Raw genomic sequence first — 27,348 nt, forward strand, 5'->3', positions numbered from 1 at the left:
CTCCACTCCACTCCACTATTTGACTGTGGTGCTGCATCAATCAGTGGCTGGCTCAGGTGCAGCTCTTTAACTTACCTAAAAGGGAGGGCGGAGAGAAGACAAGGAAGGTGAATGAGCTGTTCCAATGTGAAATGCCGGAAACACAGAAACACAGAAGACACACACACACACACACACACACACACACAACAAGAGGTGGCAATGTATTAATTAATTGCATTTAATAAATGAGCTCATTATCACACATGACTGTACAAATGCATTGTCCAACAGGTGTTGAAATAATGGGATTAAAAGGGGAGATCCCATCAGAAAGACAAAAACAATAGCAAACACAAATAGCACTTTTGGAATCTGATTTTAGTCAACACATAAGGGAAGGGTGCACCGGTCCTGGAAATACTGCAATACCAGGTCAATGCGTGGAGTGGACAGAGCAAGCTCTATTTCCATCTCCCTGTTCGAAAAATCCATTTAATATATGGTCCCCAGATAGGGGACGTATCAGATATTAAACTGATAAGAACAGATTTTTTTTTTTTTTTTTTTTTTTTTTTTTTTTTTTTTTTTTTTTTTTTTTTCCACTCAGGTCTCAAGTCTAAAATCTTAAAACTCAAATCTTAAGACTTGGATCATCATAATGAAAAATGTATATATATATTTTTTTTTTTTTTTTTTTTTTAATTTTCCTCTTTTAATATATTTATTGTACATACATATCCATTACACAAATACATCCATATCTGTTGCCATTTAAATCATGGCACCAAGCCTTTTTTTATCGCAAAAATAACAAGCATTTCTAAGTGTTCCTGCTTCAGGGTTTCACCATCCCATTCACTTTTAACCTCTTCCACCAACCAAGGTGGTATGCTAAATCTTTCCATAAAGCGGAAAAAATGTTTTGACAAATGTGATTCTATTCTTTCACGCAAATCCTCTATATCCGCCTTCTCCCGTAAAATCATAACCTCTCTCCTTATCTTCTCTCTTTCTTCACTTTCTTCTTTAGATATTTTAGCTTTCTCAATTTTTCTTTTTTCAGCCATTTTTTCTTTCCCCATATCTATATCTTTAACACTTTCTCCTCCACTATTCTCCATTTTTTTCGTTACTGAAGCAACCTCTTCAACATTCGGTTTACTTTTCTCCATACTCGTTCCGCTCTCTTGTTGCACTCCTCTTCCATGTCTCTTTGGACATATCCTGAAGACATGCCCACCCTCTCCACACATGTTACAAATCTTTTCCTCTTTGCAGTCTTGGTAGCTGTGGCCTTCCTGCAAACATTTCGTACAGACAGTCTTTTGACATTCTGCTGTATTGTGCCCATATTTTTTACAGTTCCTGCAGAAGATGTCCATCCCAGAAAAAAACAAATCTCCAGTTGTGTTTCCAATTTTAAAGCGTGCCGGCGGGATCACCAATTTCCCAGAAGTTTTGTCAAGTTTCAGTGAACAAAGAAATCTCCACTTACCGGTCCAAAAGCCAAACTCATTCAGGACTTTGCCTTTCTCCACAACTTTCCCACAATACTTCCCTAGGAATATGCTAATGTCCTCCTCTTCAACATATGGAGAGTACATTTTAACAGTCACAAGCCGTTGCCACTCAGAGAAGTGTGGCACCAGTACAATACCTTCCAGTCTTGAATCTCCACGTGTCTCATTAAAAATTCCCAAAAACTTCAAGTAAGTATCTTCGTTAATGAACGTGACGTCGTAGACACCTCTCCGTGGATAATCCATTACAGCCAGTATATCCTCCTTGCTCAGCCGAAACAGTCCCAGCAACAAATCTTTGCTCAGGAAACGCAGGTCTTTCTTGGTCCTTTCCAGTTCCGTCACCATAAAACGAACAGCGTTCCTGGTCTTCATATAATCCGGTACGGTCTCCATTCTGACGTCTTTCAAGGTAAACCTTCAACACCGAGGTGTCAGGTGGGTGATCGCTCCTCGTTGCCCTGGACTAATCCTCCTCCCCAATAGCAGCAGAGGGGTGAAGTCTCTTGTAAAAGAGACGATCCCCCCAGGCCAAGGAAAAGGGTACCAGGGCACCTCCTGACCAAGAAACAAGGCAATACCCTAAAGCACTACACTTGATCTTAGCCAAAAGGCCGAGAAGCGATAACCCGAATGGGCCGGCCGTTGACCGAGCCTGCCTAATACTGCTGTTCACCCCTTGCAGCGATTGATTCAGCCTACTCCTAGGCAATTCCATGGGGCCCTGCAGGCTCACACACATTTACAGCTACTAAGCGGGAGGGAGGTGAATAAAGGCCGGAGAGGAAGCCAGACAGGATTTGCTTCTTTTGCTTGCACCACAATGCAGTGCTGAAAGAGGAGGAGGAATCTACATAAAAACGCCTTCCTGGCAACGCCCAAATGCCCTCCTGCCATGCAGATAAACACTGGCAGCGGCAGCAAGTGCATGCCCACAGCCACCCCTTGTTCCTTCACACCTTGTATCAGCTTTAATCCAATCCAGTCCGGTGCTGCCTGCTGAGCAGCACTGACCAACACTGCCTGGGCCCAGGCTTTTATCTCTGAGGCAGGCCCCATTATGATGTCAGAAAGCTGGCTCTGGAATCCTGAGGGCTCCACTATGACACGTGCAAAGTTCCGTCTGAACTTTATATAAGACGGTGCGGCTCAGTCAGTCACTCAGTGTTGCCTGAGAGGGCAACACTGCAACAGCCGGCCGCCAGGCTGTCTTTTTTTTGCACAGCTACTTGCCTCCAGGAGGCCACAAGAGGGAGACAAGGGACTGCAAAATGGAAAATAGGCATCCACCAACTTTACAGACAACTTCTCTTTGCTCCTACAACCTCCATCCTTGCACAGTTTGTTATTCTTCCAGGTAACATAGTAACAAATCCAAATTGCTGCTCTCTTTGTAGGCAAGCAAGGGTTTGTTGCAACTGCAATTCTTACTTCTTCTTGAAATGTAGGGACGACAGTACATTCCATCACATCCATCTAGTGTACACAGGTAGGTCCATTGTGGCGGGTAGGCGGCTGGCTGCTTTAATGGCTGTTTGCTGTTCCCCTACTCCACTCCACTCCACTATTTGACTGTGGTGCTGCATCAATCAGTGGCTGGCTCAGGTGCAGCTCTTTAACTTACCTAAAAGGGAGGGCGGAGAGAAGACAAGGAAGGTGAATGAGCTGTTCCAATGTGAAATGCCGGAAACACAGAAACACAGAAGACACACACACACACACACACACACACACACACACACACACACACACACACACACACACAACAAGAGGTGGCAATGTATTAATTAATTGCATTTAATAAATGAGCTCATTATCACACATGACTGTACAAATGCATTGTCCAACAGGTGTTGAAATAATGGGATTAAAAGGGGAGATCCCATCAGAAAGACAAAAACAATAGCAAACACAAATAGCACTTTTGGAATCTGATTTTAGTCAACACATAAGGGAAGGGTGCACCGGTCCTGGAAATACTGCAATACCAGGTCAATGCGTGGAGTGGACAGAGCAAGCTCTATTTCCATCTCCCTGTTCGAAAAATCCATTTAATATATGGTCCCCAGATAGGGGACGTATCAGATATTAAACTGATAAGAACAGATTTTTTTTTTTTTTTTTTTTTTTTTTTTTTTTTTTTTTTTTTTTTTTTTTTCCACTCAGGTCTCAAGTCTAAAATCTTAAAACTCAAATCTTAAGACTTGGATCATCATAATGAAAAATGTATATATATATTTTTTTTTTTTTTTTTTTTTTTAATTTTCCTCTTTTAATATATTTATTGTACATACATATCCATTACACAAATACATCCATATCTGTTGCCATTTAAATCATGGCACCAAGCCTTTTTTTATCGCAAAAATAACAAGCATTTCTAAGTGTTCCTGCTTCAGGGTTTCACCATCCCATTCACTTTTAACCTCTTCCACCAACCAAGGTGGTATGCTAAATCTTTCCATAAAGCGGAAAAAATGTTTTGACAAATGTGATTCTATTCTTTCACGCAAATCCTCTATATCCGCCTTCTCCCGTAAAATCATAACCTCTCTCCTTATCTTCTCTCTTTCTTCACTTTCTTCTTTAGATATTTTAGCTTTCTCAATTTTTCTTTTTTCAGCCATTTTTTCTTTCCCCATATCTATATCTTTAACACTTTCTCCTCCACTATTCTCCATTTTTTTCGTTACTGAAGCAACCTCTTCAACATTCGGTTTACTTTTCTCCATACTCGTTCCGCTCTCTTGTTGCACTCCTCTTCCATGTCTCTTTGGACATATCCTGAAGACATGCCCACCCTCTCCACACATGTTACAAATCTTTTCCTCTTTGCAGTCTTGGTAGCTGTGGCCTTCCTGCAAACATTTCGTACAGACAGTCTTTTGACATTCTGCTGTATTGTGCCCATATTTTTTACAGTTCCTGCAGAAGATGTCCATCCCAGAAAAAAACAAATCTCCAGTTGTGTTTCCAATTTTAAAGCGTGCCGGCGGGATCACCAATTTCCCAGAAGTTTTGTCAAGTTTCAGTGAACAAAGAAATCTCCACTTACCGGTCCAAAAGCCAAACTCATTCAGGACTTTGCCTTTCTCCACAACTTTCCCACAATACTTCCCTAGGAATATGCTAATGTCCTCCTCTTCAACATATGGAGAGTACATTTTAACAGTCACAAGCCGTTGCCACTCAGAGAAGTGTGGCACCAGTACAATACCTTCCAGTCTTGAATCTCCACGTGTCTCATTAAAAATTCCCAAAAACTTCAAGTAAGTATCTTCGTTAATGAACGTGACGTCGTAGACACCTCTCCGTGGATAATCCATTACAGCCAGTATATCCTCCTTGCTCAGCCGAAACAGTCCCAGCAACAAATCTTTGCTCAGGAAACGCAGGTCTTTCTTGGTCCTTTCCAGTTCCGTCACCATAAAACGAACAGCGTTCCTGGTCTTCATATAATCCGGTACGGTCTCCATTCTGACGTCTTTCAAGGTAAACCTTCAACACCGAGGTGTCAGGTGGGTGATCGCTCCTCGTTGCCCTGGACTAATCCTCCTCCCCAATAGCAGCAGAGGGGTGAAGTCTCTTGTAAAAGAGACGATCCCCCCAGGCCAAGGAAAAGGGTACCAGGGCACCTCCTGACCAAGAAACAAGGCAATACCCTAAAGCACTACACTTGATCTTAGCCAAAAGGCCGAGAAGCGATAACCCGAATGGGCCGGCCGTTGACCGAGCCTGCCTAATACTGCTGTTCACCCCTTGCAGCGATTGATTCAGCCTACTCCTAGGCAATTCCATGGGGCCCTGCAGGCTCACACACATTTACAGCTACTAAGCGGGAGGGAGGTGAATAAAGGCCGGAGAGGAAGCCAGACAGGATTTGCTTCTTTTGCTTGCACCACAATGCAGTGCTGAAAGAGGAGGAGGAATCTACATAAAAACGCCTTCCTGGCAACGCCCAAATGCCCTCCTGCCATGCAGATAAACACTGGCAGCGGCAGCAAGTGCATGCCCACAGCCACCCCTTGTTCCTTCACACCTTGTATCAGCTTTAATCCAATCCAGTCCGGTGCTGCCTGCTGAGCAGCACTGACCAACACTGCCTGGGCCCAGGCTTTTATCTCTGAGGCAGGCCCCATTATGATGTCAGAAAGCTGGCTCTGGAATCCTGAGGGCTCCACTATGACACGTGCAAAGTTCCGTCTGAACTTTATATAAGACGGTGCGGCTCAGTCAGTCACTCAGTGTTGCCTGAGAGGGCAACACTGCAACAGCCGGCCGCCAGGCTGTCTTTTTTTTGCACAGCTACTTGCCTCCAGGAGGCCACAAGAGGGAGACAAGGGACTGCAAAATGGAAAATAGGCATCCACCAACTTTACAGACAACTTCTCTTTGCTCCTACAACCTCCATCCTTGCACAGTTTGTTATTCTTCCAGGTAACATAGTAACAAATCCAAATTGCTGCTCTCTTTGTAGGCAAGCAAGGGTTTGTTGCAACTGCAATTCTTACTTCTTCTTGAAATGTAGGGACGACAGTACATTCCATCACATCCATCTAGTGTACACAGGTAGGTCCATTGTGGCGGGTAGGCGGCTGGCTGCTTTAATGGCTGTTTGCTGTTCCCCTACTCCACTCCACTCCACTATTTGACTGTGGTGCTGCATCAATCAGTGGCTGGCTCAGGTGCAGCTCTTTAACTTACCTAAAAGGGAGGGCGGAGAGAAGACAAGGAAGGTGAATGAGCTGTTCCAATGTGAAATGCCGGAAACACAGAAACACAGAAGACACACACACACACACACACACACACACACACACACACACACACACACACACACACACAACAAGAGGTGGCAATGTATTAATTAATTGCATTTAATAAATGAGCTCATTATCACACATGACTGTACAAATGCATTGTCCAACAGGTGTTGAAATAATGGGATTAAAAGGGGAGATCCCATCAGAAAGACAAAAACAATAGCAAACACAAATAGCACTTTTGGAATCTGATTTTAGTCAACACATAAGGGAAGGGTGCACCGGTCCTGGAAATACTGCAATACCAGGTCAATGCGTGGAGTGGACAGAGCAAGCTCTATTTCCATCTCCCTGTTCGAAAAATCCATTTAATATATGGTCCCCAGATAGGGGACGTATCAGATATTAAACTGATAAGAACAGATTTTTTTTTTTTTTTTTTTTTTTTTTTTTTTTTTTTTTTTTTTTTTTTTTTCCACTCAGGTCTCAAGTCTAAAATCTTAAAACTCAAATCTTAAGACTTGGATCATCATAATGAAAAATGTATATATATATTTTTTTTTTTTTTTTTTTTTTTAATTTTCCTCTTTTAATATATTTATTGTACATACATATCCATTACACAAATACATCCATATCTGTTGCCATTTAAATCATGGCACCAAGCCTTTTTTTATCGCAAAAATAACAAGCATTTCTAAGTGTTCCTGCTTCAGGGTTTCACCATCCCATTCACTTTTAACCTCTTCCACCAACCAAGGTGGTATGCTAAATCTTTCCATAAAGCGGAAAAAATGTTTTGACAAATGTGATTCTATTCTTTCACGCAAATCCTCTATATCCGCCTTCTCCCGTAAAATCATAACCTCTCTCCTTATCTTCTCTCTTTCTTCACTTTCTTCTTTAGATATTTTAGCTTTCTCAATTTTTCTTTTTTCAGCCATTTTTTCTTTCCCCATATCTATATCTTTAACACTTTCTCCTCCACTATTCTCCATTTTTTTCGTTACTGAAGCAACCTCTTCAACATTCGGTTTACTTTTCTCCATACTCGTTCCGCTCTCTTGTTGCACTCCTCTTCCATGTCTCTTTGGACATATCCTGAAGACATGCCCACCCTCTCCACACATGTTACAAATCTTTTCCTCTTTGCAGTCTTGGTAGCTGTGGCCTTCCTGCAAACATTTCGTACAGACAGTCTTTTGACATTCTGCTGTATTGTGCCCATATTTTTTACAGTTCCTGCAGAAGATGTCCATCCCAGAAAAAAACAAATCTCCAGTTGTGTTTCCAATTTTAAAGCGTGCCGGCGGGATCACCAATTTCCCAGAAGTTTTGTCAAGTTTCAGTGAACAAAGAAATCTCCACTTACCGGTCCAAAAGCCAAACTCATTCAGGACTTTGCCTTTCTCCACAACTTTCCCACAATACTTCCCTAGGAATATGCTAATGTCCTCCTCTTCAACATATGGAGAGTACATTTTAACAGTCACAAGCCGTTGCCACTCAGAGAAGTGTGGCACCAGTACAATACCTTCCAGTCTTGAATCTCCACGTGTCTCATTAAAAATTCCCAAAAACTTCAAGTAAGTATCTTCGTTAATGAACGTGACGTCGTAGACACCTCTCCGTGGATAATCCATTACAGCCAGTATATCCTCCTTGCTCAGCCGAAACAGTCCCAGCAACAAATCTTTGCTCAGGAAACGCAGGTCTTTCTTGGTCCTTTCCAGTTCCGTCACCATAAAACGAACAGCGTTCCTGGTCTTCATATAATCCGGTACGGTCTCCATTCTGACGTCTTTCAAGGTAAACCTTCAACACCGAGGTGTCAGGTGGGTGATCGCTCCTCGTTGCCCTGGACTAATCCTCCTCCCCAATAGCAGCAGAGGGGTGAAGTCTCTTGTAAAAGAGACGATCCCCCCAGGCCAAGGAAAAGGGTACCAGGGCACCTCCTGACCAAGAAACAAGGCAATACCCTAAAGCACTACACTTGATCTTAGCCAAAAGGCCGAGAAGCGATAACCCGAATGGGCCGGCCGTTGACCGAGCCTGCCTAATACTGCTGTTCACCCCTTGCAGCGATTGATTCAGCCTACTCCTAGGCAATTCCATGGGGCCCTGCAGGCTCACACACATTTACAGCTACTAAGCGGGAGGGAGGTGAATAAAGGCCGGAGAGGAAGCCAGACAGGATTTGCTTCTTTTGCTTGCACCACAATGCAGTGCTGAAAGAGGAGGAGGAATCTACATAAAAACGCCTTCCTGGCAACGCCCAAATGCCCTCCTGCCATGCAGATAAACACTGGCAGCGGCAGCAAGTGCATGCCCACAGCCACCCCTTGTTCCTTCACACCTTGTATCAGCTTTAATCCAATCCAGTCCGGTGCTGCCTGCTGAGCAGCACTGACCAACACTGCCTGGGCCCAGGCTTTTATCTCTGAGGCAGGCCCCATTATGATGTCAGAAAGCTGGCTCTGGAATCCTGAGGGCTCCACTATGACACGTGCAAAGTTCCGTCTGAACTTTATATAAGACGGTGCGGCTCAGTCAGTCACTCAGTGTTGCCTGAGAGGGCAACACTGCAACAGCCGGCCGCCAGGCTGTCTTTTTTTTGCACAGCTACTTGCCTCCAGGAGGCCACAAGAGGGAGACAAGGGACTGCAAAATGGAAAATAGGCATCCACCAACTTTACAGACAACTTCTCTTTGCTCCTACAACCTCCATCCTTGCACAGTTTGTTATTCTTCCAGGTAACATAGTAACAAATCCAAATTGCTGCTCTCTTTGTAGGCAAGCAAGGGTTTGTTGCAACTGCAATTCTTACTTCTTCTTGAAATGTAGGGACGACAGTACATTCCATCACATCCATCTAGTGTACACAGGTAGGTCCATTGTGGCGGGTAGGCGGCTGGCTGCTTTAATGGCTGTTTGCTGTTCCCCTACTCCACTCCACTCCACTATTTGACTGTGGTGCTGCATCAATCAGTGGCTGGCTCAGGTGCAGCTCTTTAACTTACCTAAAAGGGAGGGCGGAGAGAAGACAAGGAAGGTGAATGAGCTGTTCCAATGTGAAATGCCGGAAACACAGAAACACAGAAGACACACACACACACACACACACACACACACACACACACACACACACACACACACACAACAAGAGGTGGCAATGTATTAATTAATTGCATTTAATAAATGAGCTCATTATCACACATGACTGTACAAATGCATTGTCCAACAGGTGTTGAAATAATGGGATTAAAAGGGGAGATCCCATCAGAAAGACAAAAACAATAGCAAACACAAATAGCACTTTTGGAATCTGATTTTAGTCAACACATAAGGGAAGGGTGCACCGGTCCTGGAAATACTGCAATACCAGGTCAATGCGTGGAGTGGACAGAGCAAGCTCTATTTCCATCTCCCTGTTCGAAAAATCCATTTAATATATGGTCCCCAGATAGGGGACGTATCAGATATTAAACTGATAAGAACAGATTTTTTTTTTTTTTTTTTTTTTTTTTTTTTTTTTTTTTTTTTTTTTTTTTTCCACTCAGGTCTCAAGTCTAAAATCTTAAAACTCAAATCTTAAGACTTGGATCATCATAATGAAAAATGTATATATATATTTTTTTTTTTTTTTTTTTTTTTAATTTTCCTCTTTTAATATATTTATTGTACATACATATCCATTACACAAATACATCCATATCTGTTGCCATTTAAATCATGGCACCAAGCCTTTTTTTATCGCAAAAATAACAAGCATTTCTAAGTGTTCCTGCTTCAGGGTTTCACCATCCCATTCACTTTTAACCTCTTCCACCAACCAAGGTGGTATGCTAAATCTTTCCATAAAGCGGAAAAAATGTTTTGACAAATGTGATTCTATTCTTTCACGCAAATCCTCTATATCCGCCTTCTCCCGTAAAATCATAACCTCTCTCCTTATCTTCTCTCTTTCTTCACTTTCTTCTTTAGATATTTTAGCTTTCTCAATTTTTCTTTTTTCAGCCATTTTTTCTTTCCCCATATCTATATCTTTAACACTTTCTCCTCCACTATTCTCCATTTTTTTCGTTACTGAAGCAACCTCTTCAACATTCGGTTTACTTTTCTCCATACTCGTTCCGCTCTCTTGTTGCACTCCTCTTCCATGTCTCTTTGGACATATCCTGAAGACATGCCCACCCTCTCCACACATGTTACAAATCTTTTCCTCTTTGCAGTCTTGGTAGCTGTGGCCTTCCTGCAAACATTTCGTACAGACAGTCTTTTGACATTCTGCTGTATTGTGCCCATATTTTTTACAGTTCCTGCAGAAGATGTCCATCCCAGAAAAAAACAAATCTCCAGTTGTGTTTCCAATTTTAAAGCGTGCCGGCGGGATCACCAATTTCCCAGAAGTTTTGTCAAGTTTCAGTGAACAAAGAAATCTCCACTTACCGGTCCAAAAGCCAAACTCATTCAGGACTTTGCCTTTCTCCACAACTTTCCCACAATACTTCCCTAGGAATATGCTAATGTCCTCCTCTTCAACATATGGAGAGTACATTTTAACAGTCACAAGCCGTTGCCACTCAGAGAAGTGTGGCACCAGTACAATACCTTCCAGTCTTGAATCTCCACGTGTCTCATTAAAAATTCCCAAAAACTTCAAGTAAGTATCTTCGTTAATGAACGTGACGTCGTAGACACCTCTCCGTGGATAATCCATTACAGCCAGTATATCCTCCTTGCTCAGCCGAAACAGTCCCAGCAACAAATCTTTGCTCAGGAAACGCAGGTCTTTCTTGGTCCTTTCCAGTTCCGTCACCATAAAACGAACAGCGTTCCTGGTCTTCATATAATCCGGTACGGTCTCCATTCTGACGTCTTTCAAGGTAAACCTTCAACACCGAGGTGTCAGGTGGGTGATCGCTCCTCGTTGCCCTGGACTAATCCTCCTCCCCAATAGCAGCAGAGGGGTGAAGTCTCTTGTAAAAGAGACGATCCCCCCAGGCCAAGGAAAAGGGTACCAGGGCACCTCCTGACCAAGAAACAAGGCAATACCCTAAAGCACTACACTTGATCTTAGCCAAAAGGCCGAGAAGCGATAACCCGAATGGGCCGGCCGTTGACCGAGCCTGCCTAATACTGCTGTTCACCCCTTGCAGCGATTGATTCAGCCTACTCCTAGGCAATTCCATGGGGCCCTGCAGGCTCACACACATTTACAGCTACTAAGCGGGAGGGAGGTGAATAAAGGCCGGAGAGGAAGCCAGACAGGATTTGCTTCTTTTGCTTGCACCACAATGCAGTGCTGAAAGAGGAGGAGGAATCTACATAAAAACGCCTTCCTGGCAACGCCCAAATGCCCTCCTGCCATGCAGATAAACACTGGCAGCGGCAGCAAGTGCATGCCCACAGCCACCCCTTGTTCCTTCACACCTTGTATCAGCTTTAATCCAATCCAGTCCGGTGCTGCCTGCTGAGCAGCACTGACCAACACTGCCTGGGCCCAGGCTTTTATCTCTGAGGCAGGCCCCATTATGATGTCAGAAAGCTGGCTCTGGAATCCTGAGGGCTCCACTATGACACGTGCAAAGTTCCGTCTGAACTTTATATAAGACGGTGCGGCTCAGTCAGTCACTCAGTGTTGCCTGAGAGGGCAACACTGCAACAGCCGGCCGCCAGGCTGTCTTTTTTTTGCACAGCTACTTGCCTCCAGGAGGCCACAAGAGGGAGACAAGGGACTGCAAAATGGAAAATAGGCATCCACCAACTTTACAGACAACTTCTCTTTGCTCCTACAACCTCCATCCTTGCACAGTTTGTTATTCTTCCAGGTAACATAGTAACAAATCCAAATTGCTGCTCTCTTTGTAGGCAAGCAAGGGTTTGTTGCAACTGCAATTCTTACTTCTTCTTGAAATGTAGGGACGACAGTACATTCCATCACATCCATCTAGTGTACACAGGTAGGTCCATTGTGGCGGGTAGGCGGCTGGCTGCTTTAATGGCTGTTTGCTGTTCCCCTACTCCACTCCACTCCACTATTTGACTGTGGTGCTGCATCAATCAGTGGCTGGCTCAGGTGCAGCTCTTTAACTTACCTAAAAGGGAGGGCGGAGAGAAGACAAGGAAGGTGAATGAGCTGTTCCAATGTGAAATGCCGGAAACACAGAAACACAGAAGACACACACACACACACACACACACACACACACACACACACACACACACACACACACACAACAAGAGGTGGCAATGTATTAATTAATTGCATTTAATAAATGAGCTCATTATCACACATGACTGTACAAATGCATTGTCCAACAGGTGTTGAAATAATGGGATTAAAAGGGGAGATCCCATCAGAAAGACAAAAACAATAGCAAACACAAATAGCACTTTTGGAATCTGATTTTAGTCAACACATAAGGGAAGGGTGCACCGGTCCTGGAAATACTGCAATACCAGGTCAATGCGTGGAGTGGACAGAGCAAGCTCTATTTCCATCTCCCTGTTCGAAAAATCCATTTAATATATGGTCCCCAGATAGGGGACGTATCAGATATTAAACTGATAAGAACAGATTTTTTTTTTTTTTTTTTTTTTTTTTTTTTTTTTTTTTTTTTTTTTTTTTTCCACTCAGGTCTCAAGTCTAAAATCTTAAAACTCAAATCTTAAGACTTGGATCATCATAATGAAAAATGTATATATATATTTTTTTTTTTTTTTTTTTTTTTAATTTTCCTCTTTTAATATATTTATTGTACATACATATCCATTACACAAATACATCCATATCTGTTGCCATTTAAATCATGGCACCAAGCCTTTTTTTATCGCAAAAATAACAAGCATTTCTAAGTGTTCCTGCTTCAGGGTTTCACCATCCCATTCACTTTTAACCTCTTCCACCAACCAAGGTGGTATGCTAAATCTTTCCATAAAGCGGAAAAAATGTTTTGACAAATGTGATTCTATTCTTTCACGCAAATCCTCTATATCCGCCTTCTCCCGTAAAATCATAACCTCTCTCCTTATCTTCTCTCTTTCTTCACTTTCTTCTTTAGATATTTTAGCTTTCTCAATTTTTCTTTTTTCAGCCATTTTTTCTTTCCCCATATCTATATCTTTAACACTTTCTCCTCCACTATTCTCCATTTTTTTCGTTACTGAAGCAACCTCTTCAACATTCGGTTTACTTTTCTCCATACTCGTTCCGCTCTCTTGTTGCACTCCTCTTCCATGTCTCTTTGGACATATCCTGAAGACATGCCCACCCTCTCCACACATGTTACAAATCTTTTCCTCTTTGCAGTCTTGGTAGCTGTGGCCTTCCTGCAAACATTTCGTACAGACAGTCTTTTGACATTCTGCTGTATTGTGCCCATATTTTTTACAGTTCCTGCAGAAGATGTCCATCCCAGAAAAAAACAAATCTCCAGTTGTGTTTCCAATTTTAAAGCGTGCCGGCGGGATCACCAATTTCCCAGAAGTTTTGTCAAGTTTCAGTGAACAAAGAAATCTCCACTTACCGGTCCAAAAGCCAAACTCATTCAGGACTTTGCCTTTCTCCACAACTTTCCCACAATACTTCCCTAGGAATATGCTAATGTCCTCCTCTTCAACATATGGAGAGTACATTTTAACAGTCACAAGCCGTTGCCACTCAGAGAAGTGTGGCACCAGTACAATACCTTCCAGTCTTGAATCTCCACGTGTCTCATTAAAAATTCCCAAAAACTTCAAGTAAGTATCTTCGTTAATGAACGTGACGTCGTAGACACCTCTCCGTGGATAATCCATTACAGCCAGTATATCCTCCTTGCTCAGCCGAAACAGTCCCAGCAACAAATCTTTGCTCAGGAAACGCAGGTCTTTCTTGGTCCTTTCCAGTTCCGTCACCATAAAACGAACAGCGTTCCTGGTCTTCATATAATCCGGTACGGTCTCCATTCTGACGTCTTTCAAGGTAAACCTTCAACACCGAGGTGTCAGGTGGGTGATCGCTCCTCGTTGCCCTGGACTAATCCTCCTCCCCAATAGCAGCAGAGGGGTGAAGTCTCTTGTAAAAGAGACGATCCCCCCAGGCCAAGGAAAAGGGTACCAGGGCACCTCCTGACCAAGAAACAAGGCAATACCCTAAAGCACTACACTTGATCTTAGCCAAAAGGCCGAGAAGCGATAACCCGAATGGGCCGGCCGTTGACCGAGCCTGCCTAATACTGCTGTTCACCCCTTGCAGCGATTGATTCAGCCTACTCCTAGGCAATTCCATGGGGCCCTGCAGGCTCACACACATTTACAGCTACTAAGCGGGAGGGAGGTGAATAAAGGCCGGAGAGGAAGCCAGACAGGATTTGCTTCTTTTGCTTGCACCACAATGCAGTGCTGAAAGAGGAGGAGGAATCTACATAAAAACGCCTTCCTGGCAACGCCCAAATGCCCTCCTGCCATGCAGATAAACACTGGCAGCGGCAGCAAGTGCATGCCCACAGCCACCCCTTGTTCCTTCACACCTTGTATCAGCTTTAATCCAATCCAGTCCGGTGCTGCCTGCTGAGCAGCACTGACCAACACTGCCTGGGCCCAGGCTTTTATCTCTGAGGCAGGCCCCATTATGATGTCAGAAAGCTGGCTCTGGAATCCTGAGGGCTCCACTATGACACGTGCAAAGTTCCGTCTGAACTTTATATAAGACGGTGCGGCTCAGTCAGTCACTCAGTGTTGCCTGAGAGGGCAACACTGCAACAGCCGGCCGCCAGGCTGTCTTTTTTTTGCACAGCTACTTGCCTCCAGGAGGCCACAAGAGGGAGACAAGGGACTGCAAAATGGAAAATAGGCATCCACCAACTTTACAGACAACTTCTCTTTGCTCCTACAACCTCCATCCTTGCACAGTTTGTTATTCTTCCAGGTAACATAGTAACAAATCCAAATTGCTGCTCTCTTTGTAGGCAAGCAAGGGTTTGTTGCAACTGCAATTCTTACTTCTTCTTGAAATGTAGGGACGACAGTACATTCCATCACATCCATCTAGTGTACACAGGTAGGTCCATTGTGGCGGGTAGGCGGCTGGCTGCTTTAATGGCTGTTTGCTGTTCCCCTACTCCACTCCACTCCACTATTTGACTGTGGTGCTGCATCAATCAGTGGCTGGCTCAGGTGCAGCTCTTTAACTTACCTAAAAGGGAGGGCGGAGAGAAGACAAGGAAGGTGAATGAGCTGTTCCAATGTGAAATGCCGGAAACACAGAAACACAGAAGACACACACACACACACACACACACACACACACACACACACACACACACACACACACAACAAGAGGTGGCAATGTATTAATTAATTGCATTTAATAAATGAGCTCATTATCACACATGACTGTACAAATGCATTGTCCAACAGGTGTTGAAATAATGGGATTAAAAGGGGAGATCCCATCAGAAAGACAAAAACAATAGCAAACACAAATAGCACTTTTGGAATCTGATTTTAGTCAACACATAAGGGAAGGGTGCACCGGTCCTGGAAATACTGCAATACCAGGTCAATGCGTGGAGTGGACAGAGCAAGCTCTATTTCCATCTCCCTGTTCGAAAAATCCATTTAATATATGGTCCCCAGATAGGGGACGTATCAGATATTAAACTGATAAGAACAGATTTTTTTTTTTTTTTTTTTTTTTTTTTTTTTTTTTTTTTTTTTTTTTTTTTCCACTCAGGTCTCAAGTCTAAAATCTTAAAACTCAAATCTTAAGACTTGGATCATCATAATGAAAAATGTATATATATATTTTTTTTTTTTTTTTTTTTTTTAATTTTCCTCTTTTAATATATTTATTGTACATACATATCCATTACACAAATACATCCATATCTGTTGCCATTTAAATCATGGCACCAAGCCTTTTTTTATCGCAAAAATAACAAGCATTTCTAAGTGTTCCTGCTTCAGGGTTTCACCATCCCATTCACTTTTAACCTCTTCCACCAACCAAGGTGGTATGCTAAATCTTTCCATAAAGCGGAAAAAATGTTTTGACAAATGTGATTCTATTCTTTCACGCAAATCCTCTATATCCGCCTTCTCCCGTAAAATCATAACCTCTCTCCTTATCTTCTCTCTTTCTTCACTTTCTTCTTTAGATATTTTAGCTTTCTCAATTTTTCTTTTTTCAGCCATTTTTTCTTTCCCCATATCTATATCTTTAACACTTTCTCCTCCACTATTCTCCATTTTTTTCGTTACTGAAGCAACCTCTTCAACATTCGGTTTACTTTTCTCCATACTCGTTCCGCTCTCTTGTTGCACTCCTCTTCCATGTCTCTTTGGACATATCCTGAAGACATGCCCACCCTCTCCACACATGTTACAAATCTTTTCCTCTTTGCAGTCTTGGTAGCTGTGGCCTTCCTGCAAACATTTCGTACAGACAGTCTTTTGACATTCTGCTGTATTGTGCCCATATTTTTTACAGTTCCTGCAGAAGATGTCCATCCCAGAAAAAAACAAATCTCCAGTTGTGTTTCCAATTTTAAAGCGTGCCGGCGGGATCACCAATTTCCCAGAAGTTTTGTCAAGTTTCAGTGAACAAAGAAATCTCCACTTACCGGTCCAAAAGCCAAACTCATTCAGGACTTTGCCTTTCTCCACAACTTTCCCACAATACTTCCCTAGGAATATGCTAATGTCCTCCTCTTCAACATATGGAGAGTACATTTTAACAGTCACAAGCCGTTGCCACTCAGAGAAGTGTGGCACCAGTACAATACCTTCCAGTCTTGAATCTCCACGTGTCTCATTAAAAATTCCCAAAAACTTCAAGTAAGTATCTTCGTTAATGAACGTGACGTCGTAGACACCTCTCCGTGGATAATCCATTACAGCCAGTATATCCTCCTTGCTCAGCCGAAACAGTCCCAGCAACAAATCTTTGCTCAGGAAACGCAGGTCTTTCTTGGTCCTTTCCAGTTCCGTCACCATAAAACGAACAGCGTTCCTGGTCTTCATATAATCCGGTACGGTCTCCATTCTGACGTCTTTCAAGGTAAACCTTCAACACCGAGGTGTCAGGTGGGTGATCGCTCCTCGTTGCCCTGGACTAATCCTCCTCCCCAATAGCAGCAGAGGGGTGAAGTCTCTTGTAAAAGAGACGATCCCCCCAGGCCAAGGAAAAGGGTACCAGGGCACCTCCTGACCAAGAAACAAGGCAATACCCTAAAGCACTACACTTGATCTTAGCCAAAAGGCCGAGAAGCGATAACCCGAATGGGCCGGCCGTTGACCGAGCCTGCCTAATACTGCTGTTCACCCCTTGCAGCGATTGATTCAGCCTACTCCTAGGCAATTCCATGGGGCCCTGCAGGCTCACACACATTTACAGCTACTAAGCGGGAGGGAGGTGAATAAAGGCCGGAGAGGAAGCCAGACAGGATTTGCTTCTTTTGCTTGCACCACAATGCAGTGCTGAAAGAGGAGGAGGAATCTACATAAAAACGCCTTCCTGGCAACGCCCAAATGCCCTCCTGCCATGCAGATAAACACTGGCAGCGGCAGCAAGTGCATGCCCACAGCCACCCCTTGTTCCTTCACACCTTGTATCAGCTTTAATCCAATCCAGTCCGGTGCTGCCTGCTGAGCAGCACTGACCAACACTGCCTGGGCCCAGGCTTTTATCTCTGAGGCAGGCCCCATTATGATGTCAGAAAGCTGGCTCTGGAATCCTGAGGGCTCCACTATGACACGTGCAAAGTTCCGTCTGAACTTTATATAAGACGGTGCGGCTCAGTCAGTCACTCAGTGTTGCCTGAGAGGGCAACACTGCAACAGCCGGCCGCCAGGCTGTCTTTTTTTTGCACAGCTACTTGCCTCCAGGAGGCCACAAGAGGGAGACAAGGGACTGCAAAATGGAAAATAGGCATCCACCAACTTTACAGACAACTTCTCTTTGCTCCTACAACCTCCATCCTTGCACAGTTTGTTATTCTTCCAGGTAACATAGTAACAAATCCAAATTGCTGCTCTCTTTGTAGGCAAGCAAGGGTTTGTTGCAACTGCAATTCTTACTTCTTCTTGAAATGTAGGGACGACAGTACATTCCATCACATCCATCTAGTGTACACAGGTAGGTCCATTGTGGCGGGTAGGCGGCTGGCTGCTTTAATGGCTGTTTGCTGTTCCCCTACTCCACTCCACTCCACTATTTGACTGTGGTGCTGCATCAATCAGTGGCTGGCTCAGGTGCAGCTCTTTAACTTACCTAAAAGGGAGGGCGGAGAGAAGACAAGGAAGGTGAATGAGCTGTTCCAATGTGAAATGCCGGAAACACAGAAACACAGAAGACACACACACACACACACACACACACACACACACACACACACACACACACACACACACAACAAGAGGTGGCAATGTATTAATTAATTGCATTTAATAAATGAGCTCATTATCACACATGACTGTACAAATGCATTGTCCAACAGGTGTTGAAATAATGGGATTAAAAGGGGAGATCCCATCAGAAAGACAAAAACAATAGCAAACACAAATAGCACTTTTGGAATCTGATTTTAGTCAACACATAAGGGAAGGGTGCACCGGTCCTGGAAATACTGCAATACCAGGTCAATGCGTGGAGTGGACAGAGCAAGCTCTATTTCCATCTCCCTGTTCGAAAAATCCATTTAATATATGGTCCCCAGATAGGGGACGTATCAGATATTAAACTGATAAGAACAGATTTTTTTTTTTTTTTTTTTTTTTTTTTTTTTTTTTTTTTTTTTTTTTTTTTCCACTCAGGTCTCAAGTCTAAAATCTTAAAACTCAAATCTTAAGACTTGGATCATCATAATGAAAAATGTATATATATATTTTTTTTTTTTTTTTTTTTTTTAATTTTCCTCTTTTAATATATTTATTGTACATACATATCCATTACACAAATACATCCATATCTGTTGCCATTTAAATCATGGCACCAAGCCTTTTTTTATCGCAAAAATAACAAGCATTTCTAAGTGTTCCTGCTTCAGGGTTTCACCATCCCATTCACTTTTAACCTCTTCCACCAACCAAGGTGGTATGCTAAATCTTTCCATAAAGCGGAAAAAATGTTTTGACAAATGTGATTCTATTCTTTCACGCAAATCCTCTATATCCGCCTTCTCCCGTAAAATCATAACCTCTCTCCTTATCTTCTCTCTTTCTTCACTTTCTTCTTTAGATATTTTAGCTTTCTCAATTTTTCTTTTTTCAGCCATTTTTTCTTTCCCCATATCTATATCTTTAACACTTTCTCCTCCACTATTCTCCATTTTTTTCGTTACTGAAGCAACCTCTTCAACATTCGGTTTACTTTTCTCCATACTCGTTCCGCTCTCTTGTTGCACTCCTCTTCCATGTCTCTTTGGACATATCCTGAAGACATGCCCACCCTCTCCACACATGTTACAAATCTTTTCCTCTTTGCAGTCTTGGTAGCTGTGGCCTTCCTGCAAACATTTCGTACAGACAGTCTTTTGACATTCTGCTGTATTGTGCCCATATTTTTTACAGTTCCTGCAGAAGATGTCCATCCCAGAAAAAAACAAATCTCCAGTTGTGTTTCCAATTTTAAAGCGTGCCGGCGGGATCACCAATTTCCCAGAAGTTTTGTCAAGTTTCAGTGAACAAAGAAATCTCCACTTACCGGTCCAAAAGCCAAACTCATTCAGGACTTTGCCTTTCTCCACAACTTTCCCACAATACTTCCCTAGGAATATGCTAATGTCCTCCTCTTCAACATATGGAGAGTACATTTTAACAGTCACAAGCCGTTGCCACTCAGAGAAGTGTGGCACCAGTACAATACCTTCCAGTCTTGAATCTCCACGTGTCTCATTAAAAATTCCCAAAAACTTCAAGTAAGTATCTTCGTTAATGAACGTGACGTCGTAGACACCTCTCCGTGGATAATCCATTACAGCCAGTATATCCTCCTTGCTCAGCCGAAACAGTCCCAGCAACAAATCTTTGCTCAGGAAACGCAGGTCTTTCTTGGTCCTTTCCAGTTCCGTCACCATAAAACGAACAGCGTTCCTGGTCTTCATATAATCCGGTACGGTCTCCATTCTGACGTCTTTCAAGGTAAACCTTCAACACCGAGGTGTCAGGTGGGTGATCGCTCCTCGTTGCCCTGGACTAATCCTCCTCCCCAATAGCAGCAGAGGGGTGAAGTCTCTTGTAAAAGAGACGATCCCCCCAGGCCAAGGAAAAGGGTACCAGGGCACCTCCTGACCAAGAAACAAGGCAATACCCTAAAGCACTACACTTGATCTTAGCCAAAAGGCCGAGAAGCGATAACCCGAATGGGCCGGCCGTTGACCGAGCCTGCCTAATACTGCTGTTCACCCCTTGCAGCGATTGATTCAGCCTACTCCTAGGCAATTCCATGGGGCCCTGCAGGCTCACACACATTTACAGCTACTAAGCGGGAGGGAGGTGAATAAAGGCCGGAGAGGAAGCCAGACAGGATTTGCTTCTTTTGCTTGCACCACAATGCAGTGCTGAAAGAGGAGGAGGAATCTACATAAAAACGCCTTCCTGGCAACGCCCAAATGCCCTCCTGCCATGCAGATAAACACTGGCAGCGGCAGCAAGTGCATGCCCACAGCCACCCCTTGTTCCTTCACACCTTGTATCAGCTTTAATCCAATCCAGTCCGGTGCTGCCTGCTGAGCAGCACTGACCAACACTGCCTGGGCCCAGGCTTTTATCTCTGAGGCAGGCCCCATTATGATGTCAGAAAGCTGGCTCTGGAATCCTGAGGGCTCCACTATGACACGTGCAAAGTTCCGTCTGAACTTTATATAAGACGGTGCGGCTCAGTCAGTCACTCAGTGTTGCCTGAGAGGGCAACACTGCAACAGCCGGCCGCCAGGCTGTCTTTTTTTTGCACAGCTACTTGCCTCCAGGAGGCCACAAGAGGGAGACAAGGGACTGCAAAATGGAAAATAGGCATCCACCAACTTTACAGACAACTTCTCTTTGCTCCTACAACCTCCATCCTTGCACAGTTTGTTATTCTTCCAGGTAACATAGTAACAAATCCAAATTGCTGCTCTCTTTGTAGGCAAGCAAGGGTTTGTTGCAACTGCAATTCTTACTTCTTCTTGAAATGTAGGGACGACAGTACATTCCATCACATCCATCTAGTGTACACAGGTAGGTCCATTGTGGCGGGTAGGCGGCTGGCTGCTTTAATGGCTGTTTGCTGTTCCCCTACTCCACTCCACTCCACTATTTGACTGTGGTGCTGCATCAATCAGTGGCTGGCTCAGGTGCAGCTCTTTAACTTACCTAAAAGGGAGGGCGGAGAGAAGACAAGGAAGGTGAATGAGCTGTTCCAATGTGAAATGCCGGAAACACAGAAACACAGAAGACACACACACACACACACACACACACACACACACACACACACACACACACACACACACAACAAGAGGTGGCAATGTATTAATTAATTGCATTTAATAAATGAGCTCATTATCACACATGACTGTACAAATGCATTGTCCAACAGGTGTTGAAATAATGGGATTAAAAGGGGAGATCCCATCAGAAAGACAAAAACAATAGCAAACACAAATAGCACTTTTGGAATCTGATTTTAGTCAACACATAAGGGAAGGGTGCACCGGTCCTGGAAATACTGCAATACCAGGTCAATGCGTGGAGTGGACAGAGCAAGCTCTATTTCCATCTCCCTGTTCGAAAAATCCATTTAATATATGGTCCCCAGATAGGGGACGTATCAGATATTAAACTGATAAGAACAGATTTTTTTTTTTTTTTTTTTTTTTTTTTTTTTTTTTTTTTTTTTTTTTTTTTCCACTCAGGTCTCAAGTCTAAAATCTTAAAACTCAAATCTTAAGACTTGGATCATCATAATGAAAAATGTATATATATATTTTTTTTTTTTTTTTTTTTTTTAATTTTCCTCTTTTAATATATTTATTGTACATACATATCCATTACACAAATACATCCATATCTGTTGCCATTTAAATCATGGCACCAAGCCTTTTTTTATCGCAAAAATAACAAGCATTTCTAAGTGTTCCTGCTTCAGGGTTTCACCATCCCATTCACTTTTAACCTCTTCCACCAACCAAGGTGGTATGCTAAATCTTTCCATAAAGCGGAAAAAATGTTTTGACAAATGTGATTCTATTCTTTCACGCAAATCCTCTATATCCGCCTTCTCCCGTAAAATCATAACCTCTCTCCTTATCTTCTCTCTTTCTTCACTTTCTTCTTTAGATATTTTAGCTTTCTCAATTTTTCTTTTTTCAGCCATTTTTTCTTTCCCCATATCTATATCTTTAACACTTTCTCCTCCACTATTCTCCATTTTTTTCGTTACTGAAGCAACCTCTTCAACATTCGGTTTACTTTTCTCCATACTCGTTCCGCTCTCTTGTTGCACTCCTCTTCCATGTCTCTTTGGACATATCCTGAAGACATGCCCACCCTCTCCACACATGTTACAAATCTTTTCCTCTTTGCAGTCTTGGTAGCTGTGGCCTTCCTGCAAACATTTCGTACAGACAGTCTTTTGACATTCTGCTGTATTGTGCCCATATTTTTTACAGTTCCTGCAGAAGATGTCCATCCCAGAAAAAAACAAATCTCCAGTTGTGTTTCCAATTTTAAAGCGTGCCGGCGGGATCACCAATTTCCCAGAAGTTTTGTCAAGTTTCAGTGAACAAAGAAATCTCCACTTACCGGTCCAAAAGCCAAACTCATTCAGGACTTTGCCTTTCTCCACAACTTTCCCACAATACTTCCCTAGGAATATGCTAATGTCCTCCTCTTCAACATATGGAGAGTACATTTTAACAGTCACAAGCCGTTGCCACTCAGAGAAGTGTGGCACCAGTACAATACCTTCCAGTCTTGAATCTCCACGTGTCTCATTAAAAATTCCCAAAAACTTCAAGTAAGTATCTTCGTTAATGAACGTGACGTCGTAGACACCTCTCCGTGGATAATCCATTACAGCCAGTATATCCTCCTTGCTCAGCCGAAACAGTCCCAGCAACAAATCTTTGCTCAGGAAACGCAGGTCTTTCTTGGTCCTTTCCAGTTCCGTCACCATAAAACGAACAGCGTTCCTGGTCTTCATATAATCCGGTACGGTCTCCATTCTGACGTCTTTCAAGGTAAACCTTCAACACCGAGGTGTCAGGTGGGTGATCGCTCCTCGTTGCCCTGGACTAATCCTCCTCCCCAATAGCAGCAGAGGGGTGAAGTCTCTTGTAAAAGAGACGATCCCCCCAGGCCAAGGAAAAGGGTACCAGGGCACCTCCTGACCAAGAAACAAGGCAATACCCTAAAGCACTACACTTGATCTTAGCCAAAAGGCCGAGAAGCGATAACCCGAATGGGCCGGCCGTTGACCGAGCCTGCCTAATACTGCTGTTCACCCCTTGCAGCGATTGATTCAGCCTACTCCTAGGCAATTCCATGGGGCCCTGCAGGCTCACACACATTTACAGCTACTAAGCGGGAGGGAGGTGAATAAAGGCCGGAGAGGAAGCCAGACAGGATTTGCTTCTTTTGCTTGCACCACAATGCAGTGCTGAAAGAGGAGGAGGAATCTACATAAAAACGCCTTCCTGGCAACGCCCAAATGCCCTCCTGCCATGCAGATAAACACTGGCAGCGGCAGCAAGTGCATGCCCACAGCCACCCCTTGTTCCTTCACACCTTGTATCAGCTTTAATCCAATCCAGTCCGGTGCTGCCTGCTGAGCAGCACTGACCAACACTGCCTGGGCCCAGGCTTTTATCTCTGAGGCAGGCCCCATTATGATGTCAGAAAGCTGGCTCTGGAATCCTGAGGGCTCCACTATGACACGTGCAAAGTTCCGTCTGAACTTTATATAAGACGGTGCGGCTCAGTCAGTCACTCAGTGTTGCCTGAGAGGGCAACACTGCAACAGCCGGCCGCCAGGCTGTCTTTTTTTTGCACAGCTACTTGCCTCCAGGAGGCCACAAGAGGGAGACAAGGGACTGCAAAATGGAAAATAGGCATCCACCAACTTTACAGACAACTTCTCTTTGCTCCTACAACCTCCATCCTTGCACAGTTTGTTATTCTTCCAGGTAACATAGTAACAAATCCAAATTGCTGCTCTCTTTGTAGGCAAGCAAGGGTTTGTTGCAACTGCAATTCTTACTTCTTCTTGAAATGTAGGGACGACAGTACATTCCATCACATCCATCTAGTGTACACAGGTAGGTCCATTGTGGCGGGTAGGCGGCTGGCTGCTTTAATGGCTGTTTGCTGTTCCCCTACTCCACTCCACTCCACTATTTGACTGTGGTGCTGCATCAATCAGTGGCTGGCTCAGGTGCAGCTCTTTAACTTACCTAAAAGGGAGGGCGGAGAGAAGACAAGGAAGGTGAATGAGCTGTTCCAATGTGAAATGCCGGAAACACAGAAACACAGAAGACACACACACACACACACACACACACACACACACACACACACACACACACACACACACAACAAGAGGTGGCAATGTATTAATTAATTGCATTTAATAAATGAGCTCATTATCACACATGACTGTACAAATGCATTGTCCAACAGGTGTTGAAATAATGGGATTAAAAGGGGAGATCCCATCAGAAAGACAAAAACAATAGCAAACACAAATAGCACTTTTGGAATCTGATTTTAGTCAACACATAAGGGAAGGGTGCACCGGTCCTGGAAATACTGCAATACCAGGTCAATGCGTGGAGTGGACAGAGCAAGCTCTATTTCCATCTCCCTGTTCGAAAAATCCATTTAATATATGGTCCCCAGATAGGGGACGTATCAGATATTAAACTGATAAGAACAGATTTTTTTTTTTTTTTTTTTTTTTTTTTTTTTTTTTTTTTTTTTTTTTTTTTCCACTCAGGTCTCAAGTCTAAAATCTTAAAACTCAAATCTTAAGACTTGGATCATCATAATGAAAAATGTATATATATATTTTTTTTTTTTTTTTTTTTTTTAATTTTCCTCTTTTAATATATTTATTGTACATACATATCCATTACACAAATACATCCATATCTGTTGCCATTTAAATCATGGCACCAAGCCTTTTTTTATCGCAAAAATAACAAGCATTTCTAAGTGTTCCTGCTTCAGGGTTTCACCATCCCATTCACTTTTAACCTCTTCCACCAACCAAGGTGGTATGCTAAATCTTTCCATAAAGCGGAAAAAATGTTTTGACAAATGTGATTCTATTCTTTCACGCAAATCCTCTATATCCGCCTTCTCCCGTAAAATCATAACCTCTCTCCTTATCTTCTCTCTTTCTTCACTTTCTTCTTTAGATATTTTAGCTTTCTCAATTTTTCTTTTTTCAGCCATTTTTTCTTTCCCCATATCTATATCTTTAACACTTTCTCCTCCACTATTCTCCATTTTTTTCGTTACTGAAGCAACCTCTTCAACATTCGGTTTACTTTTCTCCATACTCGTTCCGCTCTCTTGTTGCACTCCTCTTCCATGTCTCTTTGGACATATCCTGAAGACATGCCCACCCTCTCCACACATGTTACAAATCTTTTCCTCTTTGCAGTCTTGGTAGCTGTGGCCTTCCTGCAAACATTTCGTACAGACAGTCTTTTGACATTCTGCTGTATTGTGCCCATATTTTTTACAGTTCCTGCAGAAGATGTCCATCCCAGAAAAAAACAAATCTCCAGTTGTGTTTCCAATTTTAAAGCGTGCCGGCGGGATCACCAATTTCCCAGAAGTTTTGTCAAGTTTCAGTGAACAAAGAAATCTCCACTTACCGGTCCAAAAGCCAAACTCATTCAGGACTTTGCCTTTCTCCACAACTTTCCCACAATACTTCCCTAGGAATATGCTAATGTCCTCCTCTTCAACATATGGAGAGTACATTTTAACAGTCACAAGCCGTTGCCACTCAGAGAAGTGTGGCACCAGTACAATACCTTCCAGTCTTGAATCTCCACGTGTCTCATTAAAAATTCCCAAAAACTTCAAGTAAGTATCTTCGTTAATGAACGTGACGTCGTAGACACCTCTCCGTGGATAATCCATTACAGCCAGTATATCCTCCTTGCTCAGCCGAAACAGTCCCAGCAACAAATCTTTGCTCAGGAAACGCAGGTCTTTCTTGGTCCTTTCCAGTTCCGTCACCATAAAACGAACAGCGTTCCTGGTCTTCATATAATCCGGTACGGTCTCCATTCTGACGTCTTTCAAGGTAAACCTTCAACACCGAGGTGTCAGGTGGGTGATCGCTCCTCGTTGCCCTGGACTAATCCTCCTCCCCAATAGCAGCAGAGGGGTGAAGTCTCTTGTAAAAGAGACGATCCCCCCAGGCCAAGGAAAAGGGTACCAGGGCACCTCCTGACCAAGAAACAAGGCAATACCCTAAAGCACTACACTTGATCTTAGCCAAAAGGCCGAGAAGCGATAACCCGAATGGGCCGGCCGTTGACCGAGCCTGCCTAATACTGCTGTTCACCCCTTGCAGCGATTGATTCAGCCTACTCCTAGGCAATTCCATGGGGCCCTGCAGGCTCACACACATTTACAGCTACTAAGCGGGAGGGAGGTGAATAAAGGCCGGAGAGGAAGCCAGACAGGATTTGCTTCTTTTGCTTGCACCACAATGCAGTGCTGAAAGAGGAGGAGGAATCTACATAAAAACGCCTTCCTGGCAACGCCCAAATGCCCTCCTGCCATGCAGATAAACACTGGCAGCGGCAGCAAGTGCATGCCCACAGCCACCCCTTGTTCCTTCACACCTTGTATCAGCTTTAATCCAATCCAGTCCGGTGCTGCCTGCTGAGCAGCACTGACCAACACTGCCTGGGCCCAGGCTTTTATCTCTGAGGCAGGCCCCATTATGATGTCAGAAAGCTGGCTCTGGAATCCTGAGGGCTCCACTATGACACGTGCAAAGTTCCGTCTGAACTTTATATAAGACGGTGCGGCTCAGTCAGTCACTCAGTGTTGCCTGAGAGGGCAACACTGCAACAGCCGGCCGCCAGGCTGT

The 27,348-nt window shown here is 43.5% G+C and overlaps 18 pseudogenes; all 18 read right to left on the reverse strand.

Moving 5' to 3' along the window:
* Positions 1-377: 377 nt before the first annotated feature.
* On the reverse strand, positions 378-548 carry LOC142654387 (U2 spliceosomal RNA; annotated as a pseudogene).
* Positions 549-1,986: 1,438 nt separating this feature from the next.
* On the reverse strand, positions 1,987-2,128 carry LOC142654601 (U2 spliceosomal RNA; annotated as a pseudogene).
* Positions 2,129-3,456: 1,328 nt separating this feature from the next.
* On the reverse strand, positions 3,457-3,627 carry LOC142654388 (U2 spliceosomal RNA; annotated as a pseudogene).
* A 1,439-nt stretch (positions 3,628-5,066) lies between these two features.
* Positions 5,067-5,208, reverse strand: LOC142654603 (U2 spliceosomal RNA; annotated as a pseudogene).
* Positions 5,209-6,536: 1,328 nt separating this feature from the next.
* Positions 6,537-6,707, reverse strand: LOC142654389 (U2 spliceosomal RNA; annotated as a pseudogene).
* A 1,439-nt stretch (positions 6,708-8,146) lies between these two features.
* Positions 8,147-8,288, reverse strand: LOC142654604 (U2 spliceosomal RNA; annotated as a pseudogene).
* A 1,326-nt stretch (positions 8,289-9,614) lies between these two features.
* LOC142654391 (U2 spliceosomal RNA) lies at positions 9,615-9,785 on the reverse strand (annotated as a pseudogene).
* A 1,439-nt stretch (positions 9,786-11,224) lies between these two features.
* On the reverse strand, positions 11,225-11,366 carry LOC142654605 (U2 spliceosomal RNA; annotated as a pseudogene).
* Positions 11,367-12,694: 1,328 nt separating this feature from the next.
* On the reverse strand, positions 12,695-12,865 carry LOC142654392 (U2 spliceosomal RNA; annotated as a pseudogene).
* Positions 12,866-14,304: 1,439 nt separating this feature from the next.
* Positions 14,305-14,446, reverse strand: LOC142654606 (U2 spliceosomal RNA; annotated as a pseudogene).
* Positions 14,447-15,772: 1,326 nt separating this feature from the next.
* Positions 15,773-15,943, reverse strand: LOC142654393 (U2 spliceosomal RNA; annotated as a pseudogene).
* A 1,439-nt stretch (positions 15,944-17,382) lies between these two features.
* LOC142654607 (U2 spliceosomal RNA) lies at positions 17,383-17,524 on the reverse strand (annotated as a pseudogene).
* A 1,328-nt stretch (positions 17,525-18,852) lies between these two features.
* LOC142654394 (U2 spliceosomal RNA) lies at positions 18,853-19,023 on the reverse strand (annotated as a pseudogene).
* A 1,439-nt stretch (positions 19,024-20,462) lies between these two features.
* LOC142654608 (U2 spliceosomal RNA) lies at positions 20,463-20,604 on the reverse strand (annotated as a pseudogene).
* Positions 20,605-21,932: 1,328 nt separating this feature from the next.
* On the reverse strand, positions 21,933-22,103 carry LOC142654396 (U2 spliceosomal RNA; annotated as a pseudogene).
* A 1,439-nt stretch (positions 22,104-23,542) lies between these two features.
* On the reverse strand, positions 23,543-23,684 carry LOC142654609 (U2 spliceosomal RNA; annotated as a pseudogene).
* A 1,328-nt stretch (positions 23,685-25,012) lies between these two features.
* On the reverse strand, positions 25,013-25,183 carry LOC142654397 (U2 spliceosomal RNA; annotated as a pseudogene).
* A 1,439-nt stretch (positions 25,184-26,622) lies between these two features.
* Positions 26,623-26,764, reverse strand: LOC142654610 (U2 spliceosomal RNA; annotated as a pseudogene).
* Positions 26,765-27,348: the final 584 nt, after the last annotated feature.

This window comes from Rhinoderma darwinii, chromosome 5 (genome assembly GCF_050947455.1).
Source record: "Rhinoderma darwinii isolate aRhiDar2 chromosome 5, aRhiDar2.hap1, whole genome shotgun sequence".
Taxonomy (NCBI): domain Eukaryota; kingdom Metazoa; phylum Chordata; class Amphibia; order Anura; family Rhinodermatidae; genus Rhinoderma; species Rhinoderma darwinii.